The sequence below is a fragment of the Rhincodon typus genome, chromosome 21 (assembly GCF_021869965.1).
Source record: "Rhincodon typus isolate 14 chromosome 21, sRhiTyp1.1, whole genome shotgun sequence".
Classification (NCBI taxonomy): Eukaryota; Metazoa; Chordata; class Chondrichthyes; order Orectolobiformes; family Rhincodontidae; genus Rhincodon; species Rhincodon typus.
In genome coordinates, this window is record NC_063352.1 from 7,623,280 (window position 1) to 7,637,682 (window position 14,403).

Sequence of the window (14,403 nt, forward strand, 5' to 3'; positions counted from 1 at the left end):
TCTGATGCTGCTTGGCCTGCTGTGTTCATCCAGCTCTGCACCTTGTTATCTCAGATTCTCCAGCATCTGCAGTTCCTGCTATCTCAGTGCCAACCTTGGCTTAGGTGAGAGCATTTCTACCTCTGAGTTATGAGTTGGCAGGTTTAAGCCCATCTCTGGGGATCTGACCACGCAATTTCAGCAACACATCAATGCTGGATTGAGAGAGTGCTGCTCTGCCCTCTCAACTGAATGTAAAAAAGAAAAATCACAGGGCATTTAATCAAAGGGAAGCTGAGGAACTCTTTACTTTGCCCTGGCCAAAATTTATTCCACGACCAAAAATGTTAAACAGATTATCTGATAGTTATCACGTTGCAGTCTGTGGGAGCTTGCTGCGCTTCCTACACTACAACAGCAGTTATGTTTCTGAAGTATTTCAGTGGGCGGATGTACTATGCTTGTGATAAACACATTCACTTCTTTCACAGTAAGTAGTTCTGCCTCTGATATTGTCACCAAAGCCAGTTGCAACATTAACCAGAGGCCAGGATGAGGGGGCATTATAAGATGATGGAGCAGACTCCCTGCAGAAAGATAGCATGACAGACGCTGCCCATCCCTTCCAATCAAGGGAATTCTCAAAGGCACTGAAACCACCCCCTTGAACGAGATTGTGGAACATGTTGCCAGAATTGTATGGGATGGGGATGGTCCCATCCATCAGCTGGAAACTTGGGATGAGACTTGCCTCCTCCAATCACAGAATCCACAACTACTAGATCTTTAAGTTGAGCAAGACATCGAGGTTCCTTCCCCTCAGAAAGGATGACACACATCCCAAGAGATGCCAGCCTCTCAGAGGGTGGCTACTGGCTCTTCAACGTCAGCAGCGCCACTGCGAGCAATGGCGACTGTCAGAATTGCAGCACGTTCCAGGGCAGCAATTCAGGCTGTCTGAGAGGGCTCATCATGAGAGTGGGGCTGGGGATGGGGGCGAGGTGGGGAGGGGACGCGGCAGAGGTGTTTGTTAGCAACAGGGGAAGCACTTGATACCAGGTGGAGAGGGGCAGGAGGGATCTTACCCCAACTTGGGCCACTAGATACTCACTCAGGATTGACCCTGCCTCCCCTGGAGCTTGCAAGTGGTACCTCGTCATGTGACTCTGCGAAATCATAGCCTGTATCTGTGGTACAAAAGGTGTTGGCCTCCTCACAATTGGTAGTGATGGCAGTCATCTGTCTTTATTGTTAACCAACTAGCTTTTTAATGGATTAAGTGCCTTATACACATTTTTTTTCTCTTTCATGGCGTGTAGACATCAAAGGCAACTTTTATTATACGTCCCTAATTGCCCAAGAACCCAGAGCTTACCATTTCAGAGGGCAGTAATGACTCAACTGCGCAGCCCAGTTTTCACCATTAGTCTGGTCTCATTTGCCTGTGTTTGGTCCATATCCCTCCATACCTACACCACCCATGTACCTGCCCAAAAGTTTCTTAAATGACAAGATTGTACTTATTTCTACCACTACCTCTGGCATAAAGGCCATTTTGTTCTGCAACAATTGATGACTGTCACCATGGTCACCATCACTGAGACTAGCTGCTAACTGAAGATGTGTGAATTAGAGTTAAATCCCACCAGATGGGATTTCAACCTGCATAGCCAGATCATTAGCCTGGGCTTCTGGATTCCACTCACCATGATGTTACCATGACACCATCATCAGATGGATCCATCAAGAGGTGGATATACTCTAATCAGGAAAATTACACACCCAAAAAATTAGATTATGTAACACTGGTTTATTTTGCCCAATGAATGAACCACATAAAATGTGCACTTGCTCACTCCACGCTGAGAGAACACCATTTAGGTTTTGGATACCATACAGAAACTGTTTTGTTTCTTTTCAATTTATAAAGTTAAAGGGATTATACTTTTACTCTGCATTTAAAAACCTTTCAACTTTTGTATTATTGTACAATTTAGGCCTGTTTTCTCTAGAATTTAGAAGGTGAAGTGATGATCTAATTAAAGTCTTCAAGATATTACAGGGGTACTGCTATAAAGCGATAGTTCCTGTGCAACATGGTGTTATAGAAAATTGTGCTATAGAAACAACGGGGCCTATGGGAAAAGTAGGGTTAGAGGAAGACCACCAAAAAACTCACTCTAAGTCACTCAAAAATCACTCAAAAGGCTAACACAAAGGATAGCACAGTTTGAATAAATGTTTAATTCAAATCTAATAATGAAATAAAAATAAATTTAACGCCTTAACCTTGATAAAACATCAAGATGACTTGATGGGGAGGAGGTTTTGAGGTTGCTCTGTTATTAATGCACGGGCTGAGGGTCATCATCATCATCATCATCATCACCTTCAGGTGCAGTTGTGGTTGCAGGGTTCGGGTGAAAAATAGTTAATCTGGAAGTGGATGGCTGTGGTTCATTGTCTTTTGACTGTTTCTTGGGCAGGGAGGTTGGCTTAAAAAAGGCATCCAGATTTTGCTGCTTTGTCCTTTTTCTTCTTTCATTAGAAGCTGTTCCATAGGGTGCCAACTAAGATCTTATTCCACAAACTGCTACCCTGTTGCATACTACATTGTAATTCTTGTCCTCTAAGAGCCGCAACTGCGTCTCAGTTTCCCTCCGGGCTGAAGACAAAACAGAAGTGGAAAGCTCTCGTGGTGCTGCATCCTGGACTTCGTCTTCTTCATCACCAGCTTCCACTTCCCCCCTCAGCAACAAGTTATTGCAGATCAGCTGTAGATGAGCCTTTCACAGTGGGACTCAAGCAGCTCTTCAACATCCTCACTCTCCACTTCTTCAAATCCAACTTGCTTTGTGAGATCAACACAATGTTCTTTGGTTCTTGGGAGCTCCTCTGGCGGATCAAATGTTTTAAAATCTTGAAAAAATTCTGGGAGAAGCTTCCACCAAACTGCATGCAAGCAGCACTTACATTACATCACTCCAGGCCTCCACGATAATGTCAATTGCATTCTTGATGTTAAAGCTCTTCCAAAATTGAAGAACACTGTCCTTATCCCCTTCTTAAATGAGCACCTTAAATAATAAGCTTTAAAAGCTGTTATTGCATCCTGGTCCATGGTTGAAGGAGAGAGGCTGTGTTTGGGGTAGAAATAGCTCTTGGATGTTTTCAGAAAGTTCACCAGTGGTGGGATAATGGCTTGATGTATTATCCAGGATGAGGAGAATCTTGAATCTAATTTTTTTTCCCCTGCAATACTTTTTTAAAAACATCTTCCAAAACATCAACGATAAGGTCACAGATTGAATTGCATTATAGCCAACACAAGTTCACTTTTCAGAAATAGCATTCCCCGATATGTCAGTTGCGTTATAGCCAATTTGCATTGCCGGAACACGCGTTATAGCAAAACTGGCTGTCACAGGAGAAAACAGGATAGATAACGATAAACTATTTCCATTGCTTGGGGATTCTGGAACTAGGGGCACAGCCTGAGAATTAGGGCCACACTGTTCAGGAGAGATGTTAGGAAGCAGTCCCACACACAAAGATATTTGGAACTGTCTTCCACAAACGGCAGTGGGTGCTGGATCAGTTGTTAGTTTTAAATCTAAGATAGAGTAAATTCTGTTAAGCAAAGGTATAACAGATATGGGCTAAAGGCAGTACATGGACTTAGGCCACAAATCAGCCATGATCTCATTGAATGGTAGGACATGCTCGAGGGCTGAATGGCCTACTCCTGCTCCTATGTTCCTATGGATTATAAGTAGAGCTTTCAGTATTCAATTTTAATTTCAAATCTTTTCGAATATACTCCCATTTTTTTTTGTTAAAACAACAACATCTGCTATATTGTGTGATCACATTTCGGCGAGAGACCACTTTATTAAAACCAAAACAAGTCAGATTGGGGTGATGTGGTGGCTCAGTGGCTAGCACTGCTGCCTCACAGCAGTCCCAGGGTTTGGGACCTGGGTTCAATTCTACATTCTCCCCTGTATCTGTGTGGGCTTCCTCTGGGTGCTCCCACAGCCCAAAGATGTGCAGCTTAGGTAGATTGGCCATGCTACATTGCCCACAGTGTGCAGCTAGGGGATTAGCCATGGGAAATGGAGGGTTACAGGGATAGGGCAGGGAGCTGGGTCTAGGTGGGATGGGTTGGTGTGGGCTGAATGGCCTGCTTCCACACTGTAGGGATTCTAAGAGTAATCAAACCAGGCTCCTGTCTGGTAACAGCAGCTGAGATTGTAACATTAGGTTAATTTGGAGGATAAACTGGTACAGCAGAATGTCTCCTAGCATTCATCCTTTTGGATTACTTTCAGAAGGAATTATTCAAAGGGATGAATGGTTACTGAGGGAATTTAGAGCAATTGACAATGTTAGTGGCAAAAGTGTTTCAAATCAGAAAACAAAATTTGCATAGAATTAAGCACCGCGAGAAATAACACATTTTCTTCTTTCTTCTGCACCATTTTAATAAGATCAAGCTAGAGAGCTGTCAGTTGGGAACAAGCGCAACATTTTTAAGTGCTTTTCTTCATTATCACTGCAGACAGCTAATAATGACAACATACTGTCATAGGGAACGCACACTGTTCCAAAAACTAAACAAGACCAGACAACGTCGAAAAATCTGAAACAAGCACAGAAAATGCTGGAGAAACCTAGAGGTCTAGCAGCATTTGTGGAGAGAGAAACAGCGTTAACGTTTCAGTTCTGAAGACTCATAACAGATTTGAAACATTAACTCCGTTTCCCTTTTCACAGATGCTGCCAGACCTGTCGATTTTCTCTAGCAATTTCTGCTTTTGTTTCTGATTTCCCTGAAGAGATCACTTTTGAAGCAAATATTTTGCTTTTATTCCAGCAGAAAAATCTGAGTCAGTCCCACAGACTACAAGCAGGCTCATTGTCAGTTACACTGTTGATGGAAGGAACCTCATCAGATCTTTCAAGCTGACAATGCTGCCATAGCGATAAAGATTCATCCACTGAAAGATGTTATCAGTGTTAAAATAACCAGCTTATCTTTCTCGGCTCAGTAGTCAATGACTACCCATGTTTGGGTCATTAAGCATTAGGAATGACAGTCATAACCAATTTAAAATGATTAGTTGGGCTCAAAATACGATTCACTTACACTCGAAGGAACCTGCATACATTCAGTGGGGTCAATTTAGCCCAGTTGGCTGGATGGATTGACTTGTGAGGCAATGTGATGCTGATAGCATCAGTTCAAATCCTGTACTGAGGTTTCCATGAGGAAGTGTCCTTCTCAATCTCTCCACTTGCCTGAGGTGGGGTGACCTTCAGGTTACATTGCCACAGTCATCTCTCTCTCTCTAATGAGACAGCAGCCTGGTAAGTATATGGTGACACAATGGAAGCAACATATATTCAGATGCAGGGATCTAACCTCTGCAGGTTAATGGTCACCATAGGCTCACTCTCTCGTCAAAGAGAGAGAGAGAGAGAGACAAATGGTAATGGCAGCTTTGCTTTTTGTCCAGAAGCCTGTTGTAAAAAAAAATGTGCATTTTGGAGGACCCTCTCTAAAGGACCAGGAAATAATCTGAGTGATTTCAACACATGAGAGGAAAGGTTGAGAAAGCAAAGTCTTTTATGGTAACCCCAGCTGGTGCAGGAATTGGACTCATACTGCTTGCATCACTCTATATTGAACACTAGGTGACCAGCCAACTAAACTAAACAACCTCCTAAAGTGGGCAAGCCGTCCTCACGTCTCCGAGTAAGTTTATTAGAGAATATCAATAACTTGCTGATCTCTACGAAATTTGGTTTTCTTGCAGCTGTCTTGATGAATGCAAGATGACAAGCTTCAGCTGTTTATGCTTTCTTTTCTAGCAATACTCACTGGGTGCAGTTATGTGTATAAATGGCAAGAGAGTTTCAAAGATTAGACTGTTGAACTTTTAACTTCATTCCTTTATTTTTCTAGTTTATATTAAGAAGGTATTTAAAGTTAACTATTACCTTACTTCTTTATTTTCCTACTTATTCTATGAATGTAATGCTTAACTTTTAAATTTTATTTCTTTTATTACTTTGTACCCTAGTTTTTTGAACCTTAGGTACCTTTGTACCTAAGATCGCATAGTGTGGCGTCATTATACACTTTCACTGTATTCCTGTGCTTCTGTGCTTGAGTACATGTGACAATAAAATCTACATCTAAATCTAAATTAGTGACAACTGATTCCATTGGTCAATGGTTACGACAAAATCAAAGGCTTTCAGTTGTGTGTGGTGAAGGGAAGATGGGTAAGGTGCTGTCAGGTTTGGGGACTACAGTTGGCTTTGAGGCTGGGTTCACAATGATGGAGTTCCCACTCACTTTTGCAAAGCTATCCACCAGAAGAGATTCCAACCAAAATTGAGAAATGGATTGCAGAGGTCAGGCCAGGCCCTTTGAGGTTTTAGGTATCAGTAACATGCCACCTTTTCCCTCCACCCCCACCGCCCCTTCATCTGCAGCTCCCCCTACCCCCACATCCAGTCCTGAAGAAGGGTAATACCCGAAACATTGACTGCTCCTTTCCTTCTGATGCTGTCTGGCCTGTTGTTTCCTTCAGCCTCCTGTTTGTCCATGAGGAAATATGTTGCTCGCTCAGGCTGGGAAGAGGGCACTGGCCTACAGACAGCCAGGAAACATTTAACCTCCCTTTGGCACTAAATGCCGGTTTGTGAGATTTCCAGGGAGGGTTTCTCTGGTGGTGGGGTGTGTGTGTGGGTGTCTGTGTGTGCGTGTGTGTGTGTATGTGTGTGTTGGGCTTTGGAGTTGTGCAAAGAAGCCCCCGAAACTTTCCCCGGGAGACCCAGGAGTGAAGTCTTTCTCCCTGAGGACTCATAGAAAGGACTTCCCTGTTTGGATATCTTCACCTTCCTGTCCAGAAGCCAATGACCTGCATTCCAGGAGGAAAACCACATTGGCTCCTTTGTTCACACACTTGAGTTAACATCGCAATCAGGTTCTCAGGAAACCATCTCAACATTTTGGAAGAGAAACCCAGCAACAAGAAGCTTTGCTTTCTGTCGCGAAGCCTGTCTAAAAGAAAAAAATCCACATTTTGGAGGATCCTCGTGCCTTAAGGACCAGCGAAATAATCTGGGTGATTTCAACTGGTTCTGATAATCTACTCAAGTCTTACATACTCAAGTCTTACTATAAATAAGAGAAAGCCAGCACAGGGAAAAGTGGACCTTTTCTATCCAAACACTGTCTGGAACTGGGCAGGAAGGAATAAAGGTCGTGAGTGTTGGTATCACAGGTGCTGCTATGTTAAGCCACAGAGTATTGAGATGCATGAGATTAGGTTTGAACCTCAGTTGGCTGGACAGTGCGGGTTCAATTCCTTGCACTGGCGGAGGTTCTCTCCTTCATAACCTCTCTCCTCGCTTGAGTTATGGTGACCCCTGGGTTAAACTCACTATCAGTTGTCTCTCTAACGAGAGTGTAACACCAAGGTGACTTTGTCCTTTATAATTGCCATTGAACCTTCTCCTCAGGTCCTTGGAGTAATGTTAGCCTGTTCTGTTACCTCTTTCCTCTTTGGATGTAAAGCTAACTGGGATACTTTCTCACCAGGTGGCATGGTGGCACAGTAGCACAGTGGTTAGCACTGCTGCCTCACAGCGCCAGAGACCTGGGTGCGATTCCACCCTCGGGTGTCTGTCTGTGTGGAGTTTGCACATTCTCCCCGTGTCTGCATGGGTTTCCTCTGGGTGCTCCAGTTTCCTCCCATAGTCCAAAGATGTGCAGGCTAGGTGGATTGGCCATGCTAAATTGCCCGTAGTGTTCAGGGATGTGTAGATTAGGGGGATGGGTCTGGGTGGAATGCTCTGAGGGTCGGTGTGGACTTATTGGGCCAAAGGGTCTGTTTCCACACTGTAGGGATTCTGTGATTCACTGGATATAAAACCCTTCCTCTGCTGACCTCCTTCCTAGAGAGGGTTCAGAAGAGATTTGCCAGGAATGGAAGGTTTGAGTTACAAAGAAAGTCTGGAGAAGCTGGGACCTTCCTCACTGGAGAGTAGGAGGTTGGGAGGCATGACCTTATAGAGGTTTATAAAATCATGAGAGGTATAGATAAAGTTAATGGTAGGCATCGTTTCCCTAGGGTGGGGGAATTCCAAGACCAGGAGACCTATTTTTGAGGTGAGAGGAGAGAGATTTAAAAAAGACATGAGGTGCAAATATTTTTACACAGAGGGTGGTTTGCATGTGGAATGAACTTCCAGAGGAAGTGGTGGATGTGGGTACAATTAGAATGATTAGAAGACGTTTAGATAAGTACATGAATAGGAAAGGTTTGGAGGGATATGGGCCGGGAGCAGGCAGGAGGGACTAGTTTAGTTTGGGATTATGTTCGGCATGGACTGGTTAGATCGAAGGGTCTGTCTCTGTGCTGTGTGACTCAATGACTCTAGAACTGCATCTGTAAAGCACAGAGTCCTTTCAGTATCATCTCACCAGTATCTGTAACATTCAAAATTCCCCATGTGCAGTTAGGTCAGCTGCAATGATGATTGAGTTGGCAGCTTGTTTACTTTATGTTGAGTGGACATAGGAGCCAATTTAATATGGATTCTGAGCCCAGGAGAACAGATGGTAATTTCGCTCCCTGACTCCCTTCTGCCTCATTTGGACCTCAGTCTGGTACCTCTTTAATCCGAGCTGGAAGACAACACATTTTCCACATCGACTAATGGTAAAGTCATCTCTTTATATTGTCCAATTTTCACTCAGTAGTTGGTAACATCCTGCCCAATACAGCTGCTTTAATCATGCTTGTGGGTCTGTTTGCCAGATTGTCGTCATTATAATATATTTCTCCTGATTTCCATTTGGCTGCATAGTTGCTCAGTATCGTTACTTTTCTGAAGTTCTGTTTTATTCAGCCGTACTTTAGTGTGAGATATTTCCAGGCGGCTAAGAAGGACAGTCCAGTAAAACTGAAGAGTGAGACACTTTGACCATAAGACCATAAGGAACATTACAGGAGGAGGCCATCTGGCCCCTCAAGGCTCCTCTACCTTTCATTGCGTCCACTTTCCTTCCTATTCCCCATAAGCCTTGATTCCCCAACTGATCAGAATCTACAAAAACCGAAAGAACAGTTCTGAGGAGGGGTCACCGGACCCGAACCGTTAACTCTGTTTTTTCCTTCACAGACACTGCCAGACCTGCTGAGCTTTTCCAGCAACTTCTGTTTTTGATCCGAATCTATCTCAGCATTTAGGATACATAAAGACTCTGCCCCCACAGCTTTTGTTGGCAAGGAGTTCCAAAGACTCACAACCCTCTGAAAGAGGAAATTTCTCTTCATCTTATTCTTATATGGTGCCCCTTTTATTCTGAGACTGTGCTTTCTGATCCTGGACTCTCCCATGAGGGGAAACATCCTCTCAGCATTTACCTTGTCAAACTCCTTAAGGATCCATCGTCTGACTTGAGTACTTCAAAATGGAGCTCCAATATGTTCATTCCCAGGAATTGCTGATTGCTATTTTATTTCACTAGTCTTTTACCTCTAGGATCAGAAAATCTTCTGGGCAGGAAATTAGCCCTGAAGTCATTTTGCATGCCAAGACTCACCCCAGCCTTCCCATCCCCGGCTTCCTCCTGCAAGTGCCAGTGGAGAAGCAGTTCCAGGATATTTCCTGGCTTTTGGATCCCATCAGACTAAAACCTCAGTGATGATGATAGATTGAAGAAGCTGGGATGGTTCTCCTTGGAGAGGAGAAGGCTGAGAGGAGATTTGATTCAAAGTCATGACTGGTCTGGTAGAGGAGATACAGAGAAGTTGTTCTCACTCATCAAAGAGAAAAAGACAGAGGGCGTAGACTTAAAGTGTGCAACAGTAACAAGGGTGATGTGAGGAATAACTGTTCCTTTCACTCAGTAGGTTGTTAGGGTGTGGAATGTGCTGCCTGGAAATGAGATGGAGCGCTGGATGATTATTTGGATAGAAATGGTGGCAGGCAAATGGGGAAAAGGCAGGAGGCTGGCACTAAGGAATAGAAGTGGTGCAGACGGGATGGACAGAGTGGCCTCCAATAACAATTCTGCTGTTCTGAAGATGATACAAGGGGAGGAGAGCATGGAGACTCGAACAGTGGGAGGGATGATGAAATAAAATTGTACTCGTGTGGTTGATTCTTACATGCCTTCTGAGCAATTAGGGATGGGCAATAAATGCTGGCTTAGCCAGCTTTGCTGAATGAACCATCCCGTGAATAAATGTTTTAAAAAGTATGTGGAATGGGTGATGGGTTATAGGGTGAGGATGGATAAGCACTGCCTAACTTTATTTCTCTTATCCTTCCCATTGAACTCAACAAGTAGAAAGTTTGGGTGAAGTCACTCATTGATGGGCAACCAATTTTCTGTTGGACTATGACAGGATTTTACCTCCCCCCCCCCCCACCGTGCTGGAAGCTGTAAGGAAAGGTTAGGCCTGCTCGGCCTGTATCCTCGGGAGTTTGGAAGAGTCAGAATTCACTTAATTGAAAGACATAAGACCCTGAGGGAACTTGGAGACTGGATGTTGAAAACATATTTCCTCTTGTGGAAAAATCTAGAACCAAGGCTCATAGTTTAAAAAATAAGGGGCTGCCCATTTAAAACAGATAAGAGTAAAAAGTGTTTGGAATTAGGTTCCTCAAAAGGCAGTGGATGCAGAATCTTTAAATATTTTTAAGGCAGAGCTAGATAGGTTGTTGATCATAAAGGGGATGCATGATTATCAGGAGATGCGAAGGAACCTAGAGTTGAGGTTAGAATTGGCTCAGCAGTGATCTTAGTGATAGCAGAGCAGGCTCAAAGGGCCGAGTGGCCTACTCCTGCTCCCATGAGGCACAGCAACTGCTTAGATCAGTTGGGAGCAAGGAATCTGTGACAGAAATCTGGAAGATTTGGAACTCTGCTCCACACAGGCTTTTTTTAAAAATGTCATTCCAACAATGGGCTTCTGAATTAATCATGTTTTAAATAAAATATTCTTGTAAGGGATGTAGGCGTCACTAACAAAGCCAGCATTTGCTGCCTGCCAACTGAAAGGCTTGCTGGGCCATTTCAGGGGGCAGTTAAGAGTCAGCTACATTGCTATGGGTCTGGAATCACATGTAGATGAAGTAAAAGTGTTAGTGAGCAAGATGGGCTTTTCTGATGATTAACGGTGGTTACATGGTCACCATTAAACCAGCTTTTATGATTTGTTCATGGAATGTGGGCATCGCTGGCTAGTCCAGCATTTATTGCCCATCCCTAATTTCCCAGAGGGCTGTTAAGAATCGACCATGTTGCTATGGGTCTGGACTCACACTCAAACCAGCTAAGGGTGGCAGTTTCCTTCCCTAAAGGACATTAGTGAACCAGATGGATTTTCCCGCTACAATCAACAATGGTTTCATGCTCATCATTATGTTCTTAATTCCAGGTTTTTTATTGAATTCATATTCCACCATTTGTCACAGCAAGACTCAAGCCCAGATCTCCAGAACATTACCTAGATCTTTGGATTAATAGCCTTAACAATAATATCATCAGGCCATCACCTCCCCTCAAGAGTCAACCACATTGCTGTGGGTCTGGAGTTACATGGAGGCCAGACGAGGGAAGGATGGCAGATTCCTTCCCTAAAGGACATTAGTGAACCAGATGGGTTTTTATGACAATTGACAAAGCTTTCATGGTCATTAATTTTATTGAATTGAATCCTCTGCAGATGGTTGTAGCAGGATCCCACGGAATTCTTAGCCAATAGACTCACACGTCTTGAGGTTTCACTTCTGAGGAGTATCTGTTTCCTATTGCAGATCCCCTGGTGCTATGAGTGACTTTCAAAAGAGAGTTTACATAATCTTTAGGTTAGTTCAATTAGTTGAGCTCATCTAATTAAAAATTTCAAATTAATTCCTTCAGACTATACGGTTTAAATATTCCACATTCATCAGCGATATGCCACCGTGAATTGGATACACTGCAGAAATTCATCAGTGATGCTCAGATAGCACCTTCCAAAGCCAGGACCACGTTCATCTGAGAAGGACAAGGGCAACAGATCCATGGGAAGAAGTTCCTCTCCAAGCCCCTCACCATCCTGACTTGGAAATATATCACCGTTCCTTCACGATCACTGGGTCAAATCCTGGAATGGCCTCCCTAAGGTCATTGTGGATCTACCCGGAGCACATGGACTGCAGTGGTTCAAGAAGGCAGCTCACCCCCACCTTCTCAAGAGCATCTAGGGGCAGACATTAAATGTTGACCCAGCCTGTGATATCCACATCTTATAAGAAAATCAGATTTAATTCAGTATAACTAAGTGAGATGTTGAATTGAATTAGCTTTATTGTCACATTACTCAATGAGTTCAGTGAAAAGTTTATGTGCCGCCACTTACAGGGCTATCTTAGGTACAAAGGTACCCATGTACAGCTTCTTTAGTTACAAGATCTTAGAAAATAGAGAAATGAAATGTCCAGCATGGTAGATATAAAAGTCCGGAACAGTGATCTTCCAACACAAACCGCACTGGCACCTAGAATCCAGTTCGCACTGGGCCCTGGCAGTTCACTGGCATTCACCTTGAGGATCATGATCGCTCCAGACCACCACACCAGGCCGAGGGGACACCACGCCGGGCCGAGGGGACACCACACCAGGCCGAGGGGACACCACGCCGGGCCGAGGGGACACCGCGCTGGGCCGAGGGGACATCGCGCCGGGCCGAGGGGACATCACGCCGGGCCGAAAGGACACCACGCCAGGCCGAGGGGACACCACGCCAGGCCGAGGGGACACCGCACCAGGCTGAGGGGACACCACGCCGGGCCGAGGGGACACCGTGCCGGGCCGAGGGGGGCACCACACCAGGCCGAGGGGGGCACCACACCAGGCCGAAGGGGGCACCATGCTGGGCTGAAAGGACACCATGCCAGGCCGAAAGGACACCACGCCAGGCCGAAAGGACACCACACCAAGCCAGAGGGGGCACCACACCGGGCCGAGGGGCCACCACACCGGGCTGAGATTTGGGAGCTGCTCTACCACACCAGGAGGTTGCCCTGGGGGTGGTTGCTACACCAGGCATGATGAATAAAAACTGTTTAGAGTCACAGAGTCTACAGCACAGAAACAGACCCTTCAGACTAACTTGTCCATGCTGACCAGGTTATACTTATCACAAATGTAAGGCTGAGCCAAAGCCCAGCTCTTGAACACAAAACCTCTTCTTTCCTTCCACAGAAGTCCCTGACTAACTCTCCTGGCCTTTAGATCGATCTAAACGTCAACCAATATGAGGCAATGCCTCACTGTCCTCAGCTGGCTGCAATATACCTGGATCTGTGAGGTAAACATGGCACTTATTTTACAGAAACAAACAAAGAACGCTGCAGAAACTCAGCTGGTCTAGCAACATGCATCAAGAGAGGAACAGAATAATTGCCTTGAGTCTGGTGTGACTCTTCTCCACTTCTGGAGTTCATAGTCAGACTTAAAACGTTAACACTGTTTCTCTCTCCACAGATGCTGCCACACTAGCTGAGCTTATCCAGCATTCTCTGTGTTTGTTATGGGGAAAAGGCCTATCGGTCCATCGTGTCTGTGATGGTCATCACAGCATCTATCCTTTCTAATCTGATTTAACCAGTGCTTGGCCTGGAGCAGATCACAGAGGAACAAGACAGTTAGGCCCTTGTGAAGAAGGTTCACAGGACTTGAAGCATTAAATCTGTTTCTCTCTCTCCACAGATGCCATCAGATCTGCTGAGTTTCACCAGCATTCTCTGAGCTTGTTTCAGATTTTCAGCACCCACCGTATTTCACCTTTCTCCTTTTTTTTATAGACCCTTTGGGATTAACCCACCCACATTAAAGTTACTATTAAATCTAACTCGCTAACGATGCGATGATGCTTAATAAGGACCTTCCCTTATATCCATGATCTCTCACTGTTACAACAAGGGAGCGTCTCATAATGCTCACGTTACCTCAAGACGAACAATCTCCCATTCATTTTTCTGTCTGTGTCTTCTGGGATGGCCTTGGCTGTGGACAATTAGCTAAAGGTCGCTTGTCTCTTCTATTCTCACAATCCATTTCTTACAGCAATTTTCAACACAGGTATTAACATGTATGAGTAAAATTTAATAAAATTACAGCCTTTATTTACTGATATTTACTCATTACTTTTTCTTCAATTCCAACATAATTGTTAAGTTTCTAATACTGAGTCAGGCTACTTTTGATAATTTACTTTGTTAGTGTTCTGGATCGTTCAAAGTGGTTCAATAAAAATGGTAGAGATAACAAGGTGTAGAGCTGGATGAACATAGCAGGCCAAGCAGCATCAGAGGAGCAGGAAGGCTGATGTTTTGGGTCTGGACCCT

At 44.4% G+C, this 14,403-nt stretch overlaps 1 protein-coding gene across 6 annotated transcripts in view; it reads right to left on the reverse strand.

The window, feature by feature from the left end:
* The window catches only part of wdr24 (WD repeat domain 24), a 50,923-nt gene that overhangs the window by 23,172 nt on the left and 13,348 nt on the right, over nt 1-14,403 (reverse strand). The window lies entirely within an intron of this gene.